The sequence below is a fragment of the Rhinolophus hipposideros genome, assembly GCF_964194185.1.
Source record: "Rhinolophus hipposideros genome assembly, chromosome: 5".
Taxonomy (NCBI): Eukaryota; Metazoa; Chordata; class Mammalia; order Chiroptera; family Rhinolophidae; genus Rhinolophus; species Rhinolophus hipposideros.
The window spans coordinates 27,310,644-27,326,109 of NC_138051.1; the positions used below are offsets into that span (position 1 = coordinate 27,310,644).

The 15,466-nt window shown below is 38.8% G+C and overlaps 1 protein-coding gene across 3 annotated transcripts in view; it reads left to right on the plus strand.

Moving 5' to 3' along the window:
* Positions 1–15,466, plus strand: part of STXBP6 (syntaxin binding protein 6) — a 284,040-nt gene that overhangs the window by 102,224 nt on the left and 166,350 nt on the right. The window lies entirely within an intron of this gene.

A 15,466-nucleotide genomic window follows, 5' to 3' on the forward strand; every position in this document is an offset into this window, starting at 1 on the left:
GGAATTGAGAATATAAAGTGTTTATACGCTTCTAAGACGACCATGTGATAACGAACATTTGGCTTTTTTTTTTTTTAATGCCCTTGGTTTAATTTCCCAAACTTTATGTAATGCTTTCTTAATCTCTGCTTTACTCTCCCATTGGGCTGTACCTTTTGTTTAAACGGTTCTCTTTCTTATATATTCTTACAACTTTCCCAGTCATGCTAATTAATTTGGTATCTATACGAAGTTCTTCATACTCAGTAACCAGACAGTAATAAATTAATAAACAGGCCAAATACAAGAAAAACAGGGCAAGTTGGATGATGATGGACAATTGACTTTAAGCTTCAGTTTAGGCAATAAAATGGGAAGTGATGGGATCTGATGAATTTGGGAACTGATTGTAGAGGAGGGGTGCATGCAGGCCTAGTATTCCCAGATCCTCGCAATTTTCAAGAGCAACTAGAAATCTATTTTACATAAAAAAAAATGTGTATATTTTAAATGTGCATGGGCCAAGAAAACTCATTCTTGCAAACTATCCATTTATGACTTCAGATCTATCGACTCCCACTTCAGTGAACAAGTGGAGATGAACATTTTAAAAGTAGTTTTCCTTTCATCTTACCCCCCACCCCCAATGATGCTTGGTACCAAATAGACATGTGAGGAGTTTATATTTATCTCAGACATCTTTTTTCTACAGCAGCTCTCTGTGAGCATTTCTTTCTTTGTTTCCACACATGCACCCAGAGTTTCTTCTTGCTGTTCTGAAAGTGTGTGGGGTCTGTACAGAAATGTGTCCCTGCAGAGTGTCCCCTGCTCTCCCCTTAGAGAGCTGAAGCAGTCCTGAGCACATTGGACAGATCAGACAGAGCCAATGTGTGTGTTCAACGTACGTCACTCACTCAGCTTCCATGGCTTTCCATGGCAGTGGATCTCCCTGTGTAATTAGTGCAGGCAGACATAATTAAATTCTTTAATTACATTTCAAAGATAGGCTTAACAGGGTAAGTATCTCCTGATCACCAGCCTCTGAAGGATTGAAGTGTCTGCCTCTTCTGTTGCTGTGGAGCAGCAGCCCGGCTCCCTCCTTCTCCTCGGCTGGACTCTGTTTTCCCTTGACTATATCTACTTTGCCTGTAATCTCTATCCTTTGAACACAGCCCAGGTCATAGTAATTATTCAGTAAATGTGTGTTGAATGAAGGGCCTGTCCCTAGATGAAATGTCTTTCTTTCCTCTGATCATAAAGAACAATATGTGCGAGAACAGAAATATTCATTAAAGCCGGATGAATGCCCTCTTAGAAGGCTTGGAGAGCTTTGGCTCCACATTATTTGGTTCTCCTGTGTGACGGTTAGTGGTGAATGATAGTGAATGTGATTGTTTATCCCTTTGTTTAATTGCTGAACCCACAGGACCTGTGTATGTGGATTTTCAACTGCTGCACAGATTTACCTACCTGTTGATTGTTTTTCTCCAGTGGAATGTAAGTTCACCTTGCTCCTCAGTATCTAGGACAGTGTTGCCTAGTGAATGAGTCAGGCTGTGTCGCAGCTCAGCTCCGCTCTGCTCATGTGGGTTCCTTTTGTCTTATCATTTACTTTGTCTTGTCTCGCCCTTGCCTTTTTTTTAACGTCTACACAAGTCCACATCTCATTTGGTAACAACACTTCATCCACAGTGAAGCAGACTTAAATTGGCTCTGTCATTATTTTCCTGCTTCAGCTGGCATTCCCATATGGTAAGGCAGAGGGGTGCAATGGAAATGGGACAGGATTGCAGGAGGAACACCCATCTCTGTCCTGGCTAAATGTAGTGGAATCACCAAGGTGGGTCCGATCTCTGAGGCTCATTCTCTTCACCTGTCAAGGAAAGATGACGATCCCTCCCTCACAAGTTGGGAAGATGAAATAGGATGACCCTAGAGGAAAGCTTTGGAAAATACACTGTGATGTGTGTATAGTTTTGTAGATGGAAGCTGAAGTGTCACATACCTGTCTGCCTTTCGAGGACCAGGGCACCCTAGCTGGGAACAGGATGACCTAGGGAGCTAATTTCCATAACCTCCTCCTTCATTCTTCACAAGTCTTGTGAAGTGGGTGGCACTGTACCATTTTTAAAGATGAAGGTGCAGCTCTCAAGAGATGTAGAATTTCACCTAAAATTATTCATCAAGTAAAAGCAAAGGCAGGGCTCAGACTGATGACAAGCCTCGCCTTCTTCTCACCATCCAACATCTGTAAGATTGGGCGGGGGGAAATGACTACTGTGCCTTGGCCCAGATTCTGGATGGTGAGCCTGATCACATGTGCTTGAACGTCTCTGTAATTTGTTAATGTATGATACTACAAATTTCTACTAGTGTTAACCTGAGTAACTTATTAGTCATATTCAATTGATAGATTTTTCTTCCCTATCAAACACTGCACAGCTGGTTAGGTCAGAAGTTAGTTATTTTCTGGAACATGCTGATTAAGAAGCGTTTGACATTGAATGACAGAGGACTGATTGAAAGGGGCAGAGTGTGCAGTTACATATGGACTTTGAGTCTGACTTGAATTTGAAGGCTAATCTGTGGCATTCCAATACACAGAATTGGGACGCCTGCCTACCCACTCATCTTTCACTCGTGGAGATTTCACCATGGATTGGACGTTGGGTCCTAATCAAAGCATTCTAGTTTGTTGCTTCTGAAAATCTCAAGTGAACCTGAAAAGACTCTTTCAGTTACCCAACAGGACCTTGTGCAGCTGCGTGTGGAAATCAGGATAATTTCGGCATTTCTGAGAGCATTTTCGTAGAGCACTGATTGCAGATTGCAGGCACCTGGTGGTGTTTTTGTTTGCTGCTGAAGAGTGCAGTTCCAAAGACAAGAACTGGGCTTGACAGATGCCTGTTTTTCTACCCTGTGTTTCCCCGGGCCTGGAATAGGTACTGAGAAACCCTTACAACGGCTGAACCAGGCTCCTGCCATGGTTGTCATGGGCTTTCAGGAGCGCGTCAATGCCAGCGCATTCATTCCCAGACTGATCATGGATATGTGACTTTGCCCATGGTGTGTTTTCCTTCCAATAGCTCAGAGCACTGAGACTATTAGTTCAGAGGGTGCTGTTAGTTGGGGTCAGGACAGGGCCCTATGACCTGAGACTTGGCCAAAAGTATTCTGTGCTTCTTGAACTGGCTCAGGCTATTCCGTTTGGGTAGGCCATCATTGCTTTTGACCTCAACAGCCAAATGAGAAAACATAAACTGTGAAAATTCAAGGGAATAAAAGGTGATAGCCAAAAGTCGAGGTTTAGAAATCTGTGGTCTAGAGGTATTCTAGTCCAATACTTAATTTCATGCCAATTCATAAGAAAAAGAATGAATCTGAGAAGAGCACCCACTGTGATAAATCATGTTTTCTTTCTCTTTCTCGCTTCCTCCTGACATGTCACCTGCCCTCACCTTCCAAATACTTGGGACTCCTATAATCACTGTTACTTGAAAGAGCATTCAGCAAAGTGGAGAGCATTAACCTTGACTCAAAGTGGCTAGCATTAACCTTGACCTTTCTACTCTTTGGTGGTATGATTTGGGAACTATCCTCTGGACTTCAGTTTTCTTAAAATGTAAGGGAGAGAATTGGGCGAGATAGTCAACCACTAAGATCATGTACAGCTATTAAATTTTTAAGCCTATGAATGCCAACATTCTACCTTACCCGTGCCTTTCAATGGAAGTATAAGCTGCTGGCGGGAAGGGCCCAAAAAAGTGTTAAGGAATGGTTGTTGATTGGCTCCTTTGGAAGGCCTTGCTGAGATCTTTCTCAGTAAAGTCAAGTGGATAGAATTCCCCTTGCCAAGCCTTTTAAATTGGTGAAGTCCAGAGCATTGCTGCTTAGGGAAGCCACTAAGGCTCCTTAAATTCCTGGCAGCAAAGATAGAAGACACAGAAAGAGTGGGAGGCAGGAGGGTCCAAGTTGTGTTTCTGAGATGCCAAAGGGGGGTAATACAGCAAAGGAAGTGGAAAGAGGAGTTTCCCTTAAGAACCAGCAGAAACCTTTGAAATGTGTGCCTTTTATATTTAAGCCTTTTCCGGTTTGGAAAATAGCCTACAAGGTTCATAAAACTGCCGGTGGCAGCCATCCAAGATGTTCCCGGGAGTTGACTCCTGTGGTAAGCTGCTGGTCTCTAAAGGAGGGTGGCAAGCAGCTGTGATGAGGCTTCAGCGGGCATTGTCCCATTTATGGGGAAAGAGATCTGTTGTAGATTCTCTCTGCTAACGTAGTCTCAGCTCCCAGTTTTTCATTTGTAGAACCCAAACAAGTTCTATGCTAACTAGATGACATGATCCTCTGTCCCAGCTACACAGCATGACATGCACACGCGAGAGGAACAGATGTCTAGAAAGAACAATTTCAGACTACAGTCTGATTCATTATCTTTGTAGCTGCATGTCAAGAATGATAACAATATCTTGCCCACCAGAAAGCCAGGTTGATCCGAGACACAACTGAAGCAGAGAATTTGTGTTGGTTTACTAGAATGCATTCCTACCTCACCTTTTCTGACCGTTCTCATTTCTTTCAATGAGAGAGTGAGGAAGAGCATAGACTCCTGGAATCACGCTTTCTAGGTTCAAATACCTACGTTTGCCCTTTAAAATCTGTGTGATCTAGAGCAACTTACTTAACTACTCTGAGTCTTAGTTTTCTTATCTGTAAAATGGAATCTCGTCCCTTCCCAGCAAGTATAAACATATTAATGGGAATTGTCAAATACCAAAGCCCCATATCTAAGTGTGTGCATCTTGTGTTGGAATGTGAGGTAGCTACAGGGGAAAGCTTTTGGAGGCTGAGCGGGGGGAATCTTTCCAGAACCGTTCAGATTATACTGCACGGGCACAAAATCGTGAAGCTGCCCATTGGGGGAGATGAATTAAAGTTGAAATTACAATCGTTGGCCAGATCCTTATGAGATAGAATAAATTAATGACCTTATTGAACATGTCAATTGTGAACTTGAGAATGAAGGACAGAGTGCCTTACTTTTTAAATTGACATGGTAAATACGTGTAAAATGGGTCATATTTCTTCTGTGCCCCTCATTGCTGTGAAGGACTTCATGTCAGAATATAACACTGATAAAATATCAATTACAGAAAATTCACTGAAGCTCTCTCAAGAAATTATGATTTTTCAAGAAATTATGATTCTCCGAATCAGGACCTCAAGTAGGAAATATTGTTTTAAAAATGATGTTAGATTTAGAGAATATTTCAAGAAGTTTTGCTTTGATTTTTAGATTCTTAGAAAACATGTAAACTTGTTTCAATTATATTTTAGGTTTTGTGTTTTTTGTTTGGTTGGGTGCTTTTTTTTGTTTTGTTTTGTTTTGTTTTTTTTGTATTTTCGGTTTTTATAGGCTTCATACACTTAAACTATGGAGGGCTGGACCTAGAACAGGGTTTGTTCTTTGGATGTTAAACCTATGTGAAGAATGTGCTTACTGAACATATAAACAAGGAAAGAAGAGAGGAAAATAGTCTAGATTTATAGTTGAAACAGATGTGAGTCACTGGCTTGGAAGGAGGATCCTGTGAACACAATGTCTCCTGCATAAGGAGAGTCAGTATAGAGCAAGAAAGAAAGCCAAGCAAGTCTCATAGTATTTGGTATCCTGATGGGGAAAAGGAGCTTCAAAATGCATGTAAGCCACGCCCAGGGTCTGCCGTGTACAGTTGTGCTGTTTCTGTACTGCTTTGAAGGTACGTGTCCAAGGGAGCAAGGGCTGCTGACATCCTGCTGGTGTTCTGTTCTCCAGGCTGTGGGCCCTGGCACGGAGCTACATTTGCGTAGAGGAAAGGTGCCATTTTCTTGTCACAAAAATGCTGTCCAGGGTTTGTTGTAATTGTGCACAGCATTTGTTCTACTTTCCTCCCAACTCTTTCAAGGTAGCAATTTATCCAGTTTCACCTTTGGGATTCCCAACACCATGACTAGAGTGGAGTTAAAGGGAGAGGAGGACAAACTGATAATTGGATATCAATAAAATATATTTTGATATGTCTTCCAGTCTGGGAAGAAAAAGTGGACCTCAAAAACAAAATGTTTTAAGGAGCACTCTAGTCAGTTTTATGATGGAATAAGAATACCGCCCTGCAAAATCTCTGACCTATTTTCTTGTTTCAAAATCCAGAAACACTCAACATTTTGGCAAACGTTTTCTAGACATCTTGTTATGCATATAAATACACACATATGATTTTTCATTCGTGAGCTCTTTTTCTGTTTTGTAATCTCCTTGTTTTCACTCTGTATTATATCATGGTCATTTTTCCAAGTCAGTATCTATAGATCTATGCCACAATTTTTTTTCCTATTAGTTTCAGGTGAACAAAACAATGTAATAGTTAGACATTTATCCCCCTCACAAAGTGATAACCCCCTCCGCCAATCTATTACCCCTATGACATTACATACAGCCATTACATTTCCACTGTCTCTATTCCTTATGTGGTACTCCACTTCTTGTGACTGTGTACATATATATAAAATTATAGTTCACGTTCATTATTATTCAACTTCAGTTTCAGGCATCTACAGTGATTAGGCATCTAGACCATCCCTGAGGTGGTTTCTCTAATAAGACAAGTGTCCATCGTACACCCTACAAAATCTTTACATTATTGATTATATTCCCCAAACTGTGTTTCGTATGCCATGATTTTTAAAGGCTGTGTAATATTCCACTGGATGGATGTATTTAACTGTACTTAACCAATGAAGATTGGATTTTGATGGATATTTAGGTGGTTTATGTTTTGCTCTTAAAAATGAATCTGAGGTAAGCGTGCATTTTTATTACACACAGGCTCACACCATTTTCTACAGTAGTCGAGCTGCTGGTTCAAAGGGTTGCAACTCAAATACTAATCTCTGTGCAAAAGAAATTATAATTTCCTCATAATCCCTACAACAATAGTGATGAGTTAAAAATGGCATAGTGCACCATGAAAACATGAAAACATATACCTAATGATTTTGGTTTACAATCTTAAAGTAAACTTTGGAAGATTCATTCAGCGGCTATCTTGAGTGCACACTTGGGATTGAGTGTGGAAGTGCTTTGTAAGCCGTGCAGTGCTATACAAACATGTGACTCATCACTGGGTCTTTACAAATTATTTACTCTCAAGAAAATGTTTACAGAGTCTATTTTAAAAACGGTTCATTAAATACCGGGGGAAATCCAATGACAGTGGTTCTGAACCTAGTTGTACAGCAGAATAAACCAAAACAATCATCAAGTAAACAAGTCTACACCTTGCCCCCCAGATCCTCTGAATTTCTGTGAGCAGGACCTGGGCGCCCCAGTTGATGCTGATGTACACCTTTGTTTGGAATTCCTCCTTTAGGCTATTTATTTGTCCCTCTCCAAGTATTTTTCTAGCAGATTACACAATATTTTTAGCTTTTATTCATACATTTTAAAATTTTTATTTTTCTGTTTGGAAGTTTCTGACTCCTTCCAGAATACTTTTAGAAGGTTTGTTTTGTTTTGTTTTGTTTTGTTTTGTTTTGGGTATTTATTTAGTCCAGATCTTTGTAAATCTTGTGAAGTCATAAATATACGTTCTTGGTCTGACATACCCTCTGGTTTCACATCATGGCAAACCTATTCCATAGCCCTTGTAGTTTCTACCATAAAGAATGATAACTTTGTAGTTATTTTCAACTTTGAATATTATCTGTCTATTCTAGTGTCATATTAGACTCCCTTTTTAGATCTTGCTAATAAGAATCTTTAGTTAAGAGTAGTTGTTGAACTACATGGAAGAATTGACTGGTGGGTTGAATATTTTTATCTAATTTATTTAATTTTTCTACATGCTTACATTCTGTGGAGCAACTAAAGTTTTCATTTTGAGAACTTTTATTACATAGTAAAGTTAACTAAGTAGGAATTTTGCATATTTAGAATCAGTAACCTTTACTTGAGGAAATTTTTATAAAGGAGCTAAATTGACCTCAAATTATCTCATTGACCTTAATCTATGAAGCCAGAAAAAAAATAGATTTTCACGCATAATAAATTGCATGTTTTCTTATTACCATATGAAGTTTTTGGATTTTGGAGCAAAATGTTTAGATTATTTTTAGGTTTAATGATCATACAATTACAGCTGACTTGTAACATTTATATGTTACATAACATTTATATGCTGTGGAGTTTAAGAGAATTAAATTCAACATTTAATAATTTAACATTTCTCTACCTTTCAACCTGTACAACATCGACTTGTTCCTTATCAAGATAATTGTGTTCCTCTGTCAAGACCACGCATGGAGAAGAAACAATTAAATACATTTAAGCTGGAATCATATTTATCCTTTAGAATATTACATTAGACAGTGTAGAGGATGACTGAGAGATGGGAGTGATACTGGAGCCCTTTAGGAGGCTCCCAAATCATTCCATCCAGGGATGGTTAGGATCTGAACCAACACAAAGGATGTGAGAATGAAGAGGAATTGGTGGAGTCCAGAAATAGTAAATCAAACCACGGGACTTGGTGATTGGTTAGTGTTTGGGCAGGGTGGTTAGAAGGTTTAAAGGAAAAGTTTACCTGTTAGTGAACATGCTCAGTCAGCAGCAAGATATATGGATTTAAAGCCAGTAAGGCAACAGGAACTGGGTGTATGATTGTTGTCATCAGATGAAAGGAGGGCATTGAAGCTATATTTGAAATTTCAAAAACAAAGAGGCAATCCAGAGAAGTCCTGTCTTAGAACATACCTCGTTTTTCTCCTGTCTAAGTTATTTGAGGTCACCTCGATAGAGTTTCCATGCATTAGGGAAGACTAGCTGATTCTCCCCAAAAGTCTTCCAGGGTGACATTATGTTTGCTGTTAACCTGGGAGAATTCTGAACCTTGAGATCAGCTGGTTTTGAGGACATCTGCCTCAGGGTTGAATCTTGTTGGTTTAAGAGATTGATGTCTAAAGCCAGGGATTCTGGTTACTCATTGGCAATGGGACTGTAATTGTCATTCAGTCTAGATTACTTGTGTTGGCACAGTCAGTGCCAAAATATGATCAGAAGATTTCATGTTAAACTTAGGATCCAAACAGGGAAGTTAATGAGGTTAGATGAATCAGTTATCTAACAATATTAAGCTAAATAGATGGCGCCTGTCTTACCAGTGGAGGCTCTTTCCTTTCACCACCAAAGGGGTGAAGCCTACAACCCTTACTATCTCTCACCTGAGTGAACTATTTGCATGATAATGCCCAGCCAAAGGCATCTGCAGTTTTAATTTGCTGGAATGCCTACCAGTCCTCCTTGTCTCCTGTCTGCAGACGACAAGTGTCATTTCAACTACTGGAAATCAAAAATGTTAGTGTTGGAATACAGAAAACATCTTGTTTGACCTGCTTACTTATGTACTTCATCGGTGTAATCCCTGAAGTCAGAGGAGTTTACAACTCCTGCTCTGAGGTATAATTTTATTTCCTGGTTACTTGTGGGGGCCATCTCACTACAGTAGCCATGTACTAACAAAAATAGATATGGATTAGATGGGTCAAAGTGAAAAGATCGCTGAAAAGGCTTGAAAAAGATTAAAACGCACTGCAATTAGTTTCTACAACTACCACTTAAGGCTGCTTTGACTTACAAATCATATTGTAGGTTGGTTTCTTGGATGGGAAAACTTTGTAATTATAGCCTATACAAACTGTGGACCAGGAAGAGATAAAAAGCTTTCATGGGATGTAGGGGAGGGAAAATAATCTCCCTCTACCCTTCTGAGTTCTTACCTGAGACCCCTATAATAAAAGACAAATTAGCAAGAGAAGAACAAATGAGTTTATTAACAAGTATACATGGGAGGTAGCCAGGGAAAAATGAGTAATTCATGAGGTGGCTTAGATTTTAGGATTAAATGCCATCTTAATAGGAAAAGGGGAGGGAGGATATAGGCCTCTTAGGGGAGAGTAAATGATTTTTAGAAAAGATGAATGGGCCCTTAGAAGAATAGATAGGAGGTATGTGACAAAGTTTGGGCGTGGTTCGACTTCTAGTCTCCTCTCCTGTGACAAGAGTCAGTCATTGCTGGTTGATGAAACTCCTGGAGAGGGGTTTTATGACAACTAAGTTCCTTTTGGAGGATCTGGCTTTAGGCAGATAAGGAGAGTTCAGTGGAAGCCTTCCTCTGCATTTGCTGTTTTTCAGATGCCTTCAACTCAAAGTAATCAATATACTATAGTGGTATGTTAGTGGTATGTTTGGGGGTGGCATATCCTGTTACTCTTTAGAGTGCTGTAGGTTGGAGTTAACTATGGTCATTTGTTCACCACTGCTGTTATATTCATTTTGTTTCCTTAAATTAATTTCCCAGCCTAGGGCTGGATATTGATTTACCAACAGTAAGGTGTAAGGTCTGACAAAGCTGCTTTGTTGAATCGAGGAAAAAGTCTGTACATTCTCTTCGAATACAGGTAACCCTCGTATAACATAGTTGTCACGTTCCTAAAAATTGCCGTGTTATGCGAATCCGTGTTATACGAAACAAAGAACTAGTACAGAAAAGGGGTTAGTTTCCAAAAATTAAAAAAAAACATACTATTATATTTTATAATTAAGAGAAATATATTTATTAAAGCAATTTTCACCAAAAGTATAACATATTAGTATGTATTAAATAATGTTTTCTTCGTCATCACTACTAAGCACCTTTAACTGAGTGTGTCTTCTTTTCGACAAGTATCTTCATCCTCTGAACTTAATACTCCACGAACAAAATGGATTTAAAATTCTAATCAATTTTAAAATTCTGCAGTCAAATCTGATATGACACCCACGCTTGAATGAAAATTTTCAAGTGAGATATCTTTTGCTCTTAAAAGCTCTTATTACGTTCTGTGTTGTTCAGGGATTTCCCTAATTTTTTAATGAGATGTGTTTTGCTCTTAAAAGCTCTTATTATGTTCCATGTTGTTCGGGGATTTCTCTAATTCTCAAACCATGTTAGAGTGAAACCATGTTCTAGGATGCTGTGTTGTATGAGGGTTTCCCCCAATTCTCGAACTGTGTCAGAGTGAAACCGTGTTATAGAACTGCTGTATTATATGGGGGTTACCTGTACATTCCTTTTCATCCCTCGGTTCCTCTTATAGTTTTTTTTTTGTGTTTTTTTTTTAATTAGATATCAGGGTGGCTGCTGGAGAACCAGTTAGAGAGTTGTTTAAAATACAGAGCCTAAGATTCTGATTTGGTGGCTATGAAGGATGAGCCCAGGAGTCTGCATTTTTGAAAAACTCTTCATGCTGAGTTTAGATATACTGTCAGGTTTGGGGATTACTCTTATAGATTATTGCCACGAATCTTTACTAGTACCCCTCTCACTTTCTGAGTCTTTCCCTTCTAATCCACTAATTCCCATTTCTAGAGTGGCATTAAAACATGCAAACATTCGTGATTTCACACAGGCTTGTTAATATTGTCGATGAAAGAACAACCAAACCTATAGAAAAATTGTATGTGTTTATAAGTTTATTTGAGCCAAACTGAGGCCATGACCAGAGGAAGATCTCAATGGATTGAGAAAATGCTCTGGAGAATGGTAGTTTGGTGATTCTTTTTATACATTTAAATTAAAAGAGAAAACGTAAGGAAGGTTACATGAAATCCATTGGTGGTAGATTAAGGAGGTTGGAGAAAACAAAGGGGGGACAGGAATCTCTGGGATTGGATAAAAGGCAAAATGGAAAGATACACACATACTTCTTTTATATTGATGGATATAGGATAATTAGCATTTAACATATACAATAGAGGTAAATGTTAAGAGGCAGCACAATAACAACCAGAAGTTTGGTGCATGTGCTCTTATGGAGGGTGGTTGTGTCTCCTAGGGAGTCTAGAAGAAGTTATTCTGGCAGGTCAAAGGTATATTATCCTAGATTCACAAGAACAATGGACAGGGCTTGCTTAAGGCAAAGATCAACCTTTTACTAAAAAGTTATATGCCTGGGGCGTGACTACCCACCATGACAGGTGCAGTTAGGAATTTACGATCAGACCATCCTGTGTTATTACTTTTGGTCACTGAGCTTGTCAGGTCTGCAATGTAGCCCTTTTTTCCTTCACAGTATCATTGTCCCAAACAAAAACTTTTTTACAATTTCCCATAAAAATGAGTCTGATAATCTCCTACTCCAGAGTTTCCAAAGGGTGAAGCCTATGAATTCCTCACCCTGATAACATTTAGTAAGAGCCTTACATATCTTAAACCATATGTCTATGTTTGGAGTATTTCATACTCGTGAATGAAAAAAGTAAGATTTTGATAAGTAGAATTTCTCTTTTACAAATACTTTCTGATATGGGTGGCTACATGTACTCACTTTATTCAAGTTCAGAGGGTCTTTTATTTTTCAAATCACAGTAGGAGAGTTAATAAAAATTTCAATTTTTAACCACATTGTTTCAGGCACTAGAAATAAGTGATTTGCATGCATTGTTTCATTTAATGTTTTCAACAGTTCCATGAAGTAAGTGAAGAGATCTCCATGTGGCAGTTAGTAAACTAAGGATCTGGAATTTTAAGAGACTTACCCAGTTACATATAGGTTTTAAGCTTTGGAGCTGAAATTTGAACCCAAGTTCAATGAAGTTCCTTGTTTTTTTTTTTGTTCTTGGCCAGTGAATATCAACATAAAAAAATGAATAAATAAAAGGTTATTTCTATTTCTTACCAGTTTTTCAAAAGAAGAACAGGATTTCCTAAGAATTTGATAAAACATATGCCCCCCCTTTTTTTTCCTGATAGACTTTACATAATAAAATGATAGCTTTCCATTTTTTTAACCAGTTTTAGAAAAATGTGAATCTGAAATGGAAAATCAAAAGCCATGCCATCGTTGGGAAGATGCTGGTAAGAGAGTGCCTGATGAATTTAGGATTATGACTCTCTTTCTGCATTGCTTATAGAGTGGTTGAGGCCACACTGCTACCACTGGCTTTCTTTTTCATGTCCCCAAATGGTGACAGGTAAAAGGCCTTGGAGCTAGAAAAGAATTAGTATATGTTTTTCTCTTTTTAAAAAAGGTCCCTGTCAATTATAACACCTGCCTAAGAAAGTCACAGAGTAAATTATGGTGGGGAAATTCTGTTTGCTAGCTTCTAGGAAATCACAGGGTATCAGTTAGTGGTCAGCACATTGAAAAACAGGTCCCGTATAAGGTTGTCATTTTGTCCTCAGCCAGTATGAAGAACTTGGTGGCAGTGATAAAGTGTCATGATCAGAGCACAGATAGATCTGGGTATAGATTTATAATATGTAGTAGAGATAATAGGTAGATAATAAAAAGCAACACTTTTTATTCTTTATCCTATTCTTGGTGCAACTGAGACAACTTCTATTCTATTACAGAATTGAAACTAGGAGACATTTCTTTCTTTTTTAAAAATTTTTATTGGGGAATATTGGGGAACGTTATGTTTTTCCAGGACCCATCAGCTCCATGTCAAGTTATTGTTTTCAATTTAGTCGTGGGGGCCGCTGCTCAGCTCCAAGTCAAGTCGTTATTTTCAGTCTAGTTCTGGGGGTTGCACTTGTTCATGTGGGAATTGAACCGATGACCTTGGTGTTATGACCACTGCACGCTAACCGCTGAGCCCACTGGCCACGCAGGAGACAGTTCTTTAACCAGGTGGGCAGCTGTGTTGGTAGCCTTGGTGAATCTGGCACTGGGAAGGATGTTGCTATGATCTTCCATCATAAATCATCAGGATTTAAGGGAAGCCTTTGATGTAGTCAGCAGTCAAGTCCTGGAGAGCAGGGACTCTGTCTTAATGATTTCTTATATCTCTACTACTGAGCACAGAGGTAGCAACCAGTAGTAGGTGTTTACCCCTTGGCTCAATTTTACTGCAGACTGATCAATTCCCTGAGCTGCTGTTACTGTGTACATATAGCTGCACTATTGCTCCATAAGCAGGATCTCTGAATGCTCTGTATAACCTGCATGAGCAACACATACCCTCTCTGCACCTTTAGTTCTGATTTATTAAATGATTGAACAAATGTTCGTTACCGATTAAGTGTGGATTCTGATTAGGATGACAAATGGAAAACATTTATTTAAGTTACTGTTAAGCTTTATGGATGATAGGGTTAAAATTCAGATGGACCTTTAATATAATAGATACAAATGAGCAGAATTAAGACCATTATAGAAGTACAAGTTTTGGAAAACTAAATATAAAATGGGGACTGTATATGTACGAGGTCAGACAATTAAACTCGTGAACTCATCCTAGAAAAAGTGCTGCATACCTCATTGCTGAATGTCACTATGGTCACCTTCAAAGTACTCCCCTTGGGAAGCTATGCACCGATGCCAGTGCCTAGTCCACCCTTCTAAGCAATTTTGGAACTCTTTCTGGAATGGCCATCAGAGGTGTCATTGTATTACTTTTGATGTCCTGAATGTCATCAAAATGTCTTCTTTTCAACATTTCTTTTATCTTCAGGTAAACAAAGAAGTCATTGGGGGCCAGATCAGGTGAGTAGGGAGGGTGTTCCAATACAGTTATTTGTTTATTGGCTAAAAACTCCCACACAGACAGTGTCGTGTGAGCTGGTGCATTGTCATGATTCAAGAGCCCTGAATTGTTGGTAAAAAGTTCATGTTGTCTAATTTTTTCACGCAGCCATTTCAGCACTTCTAAATAGTAAACTTGGTTAACTGTCCGATTGGTAGAAATTCATGATGAATAATCTCTCAGATCTCAAAAAAGATTAGCAACATCATTGCAACAAGTTTGCAAACTTAATTGTCAGACCTTTGTATAAGTTTTGGGGAGGGGAGAAAGGGTCTCATTGTGAGTCAGCAACGTACTGCTTTCTTTTCTTACTTACTGGGCACACACTGCCAGTTAACCACAGGCGCGTAACATGTGGGAACTTCTGGGTAACATTTCCAAAACACTTAGCATTAATCAAACACTTTTTTAGAATTCTGTGTCCAGTTTGGCTGAAGGAAAATGTGGACAATTTATCAAAGGTCCAGATCATGGCAACTAGATGCAGAGGAGCACTGGAAAATTGGACCCATTGAAAGATGTTAATAAATAAGAATTACTTAGCCTGATCCAAAGCAGCTGAAGAGTGATTAAATTAATGGTCTTCTGTTGCATGTCTAGTTATTATGTAGAAGATGATATAATTATTTCCACTATTAATACAATTAGGGAAATAGATTTACATTAGAGTTAAAGGAGATTTTGCAAGAGCATAAAGAACTTCTTGACTTTAAGGATTGTTGGACACTGGAAAGTCTTCTCAACTGGAAATATGAAATCATGTTCCTTACAGGATAAGAATGGGGGTGGATACTGCATGCCAATTAGACTTACAAGGCCTGACAATTAAGTTTGCGAACGTGTTGCAAAGATGTTGCTAATCTTTTTTTTTTTTATATATAA